Genomic DNA, 1,391 nt, shown 5'->3' with positions numbered 1-1,391 from the left:
TTCATCTGTAGTGTTTCATTCATCCTGTTTTGTTATTCGGCAATTCAGGATGTCACACGAAAGGGTATACTTTTTATTTTATTTATTTATTTTTTTTTAATTGAAAAAAAAAATGCAATGGAATCATTATAAAGTCAACACTCTTACAGTCAACAACTTCTTAAAATCAACACCTCTTGTGTACCTGAATTTTATGTTCTTATCTGAATTAGGTGTTCCATTTATAATGGAACGTACCTCCATGTCCCGGGTTTGAGAGTTTTTGCCAAGATCGGTATTGCTTGTTTTGTTGATAAAGGGGAAACCCGAAACGTCCATTTTATCTTGTTTTCGTATATTAAATTGAAGCTTACGTCCAATTTCAATTTCACATTGTTATTTATTATCCGGACAGAATATACAGTGTTTGACCTTAAATAGTGGATTTTCGGACCAAAGTGATAAGCCCGACCTTGGGAGGTCTTATCTCCAAGATTACGAAATATTCAATACTATTGGTCAAAATCTGTATTATAAACATCCCCGGTTGTACAATTTCCTAATAATGAATAACAATGTGAAATTGAATGTAAGCTTCAATTTTATTACAAAAAAAAAAACAAACCCCAGATCAAATGAACGTTTCGGGGTTCCCCTTTATCAACAAAACAGGATGAATGAAACACTACAGATGAATGAGATAGTGTGGTAGTGGCGTTGTTAAGATGAATACATGAAATCATCGTTAAAGTTAAGTCAGTGAATACAAAAAATATCAGAAGAGTAAATAATATAATTTTCACGCCAGTTGTGATTAGAAGTATTAGATTTTAGTTAAATTTAAAGTGTCTAAAAAACACAAACACACACACAAACAAACACACACACACACACACACACACACACACACACACACACACAAGCAAAACAAACCAACACATGACATCACATTGTTGTGTATTACTCCCCTTTGTTTTTATTATTTAAGTGACGTAACAAATTATGGTGGCCCAACTGAACAGAAGATCAGTTCGGTGAGAAGTGAATGAAGGTTAGCGATCAATAATGCATTATTTTTTTAATGGTTTATTTACAACAACATCTTGCTCTCACCGGAAAGATAGAAGGTAAAAAGAGTAAAGGTAGACCAAGAAAAACATATTTGAATAGTTTGAACAGCTGGGTGACAAAGAAAGAGAAAAGTAATTTAGTTTTCTGAGGTTATCTGATCAGAGATGAATGGCGTAAAATGATCACCGATGTCTGGCACAGACTTGGTACTTGAAGAGAGAGAGAGAGAGAGAGAGAGAGAGAGAGAGAGAGAGAGAGAGAGAGAGAGAGAGAGAGAGAGGGGGGAAGGAGAGAGAGAGATTTACTAAAATGAAGAGCAGAAGGATGATATAATAAATACC

The sequence above is a fragment of the Berghia stephanieae genome, chromosome 14, assembly GCF_034508935.2.
Source record: "Berghia stephanieae isolate SIO BIC M18660-M18661 chromosome 14, UCSD_Bste_1.3, whole genome shotgun sequence".
Lineage (NCBI taxonomy): Eukaryota > Metazoa > Mollusca > Gastropoda > Nudibranchia > Aeolidiidae > Berghia > Berghia stephanieae.
This window is presented reverse-complemented; position numbering follows the sequence as displayed.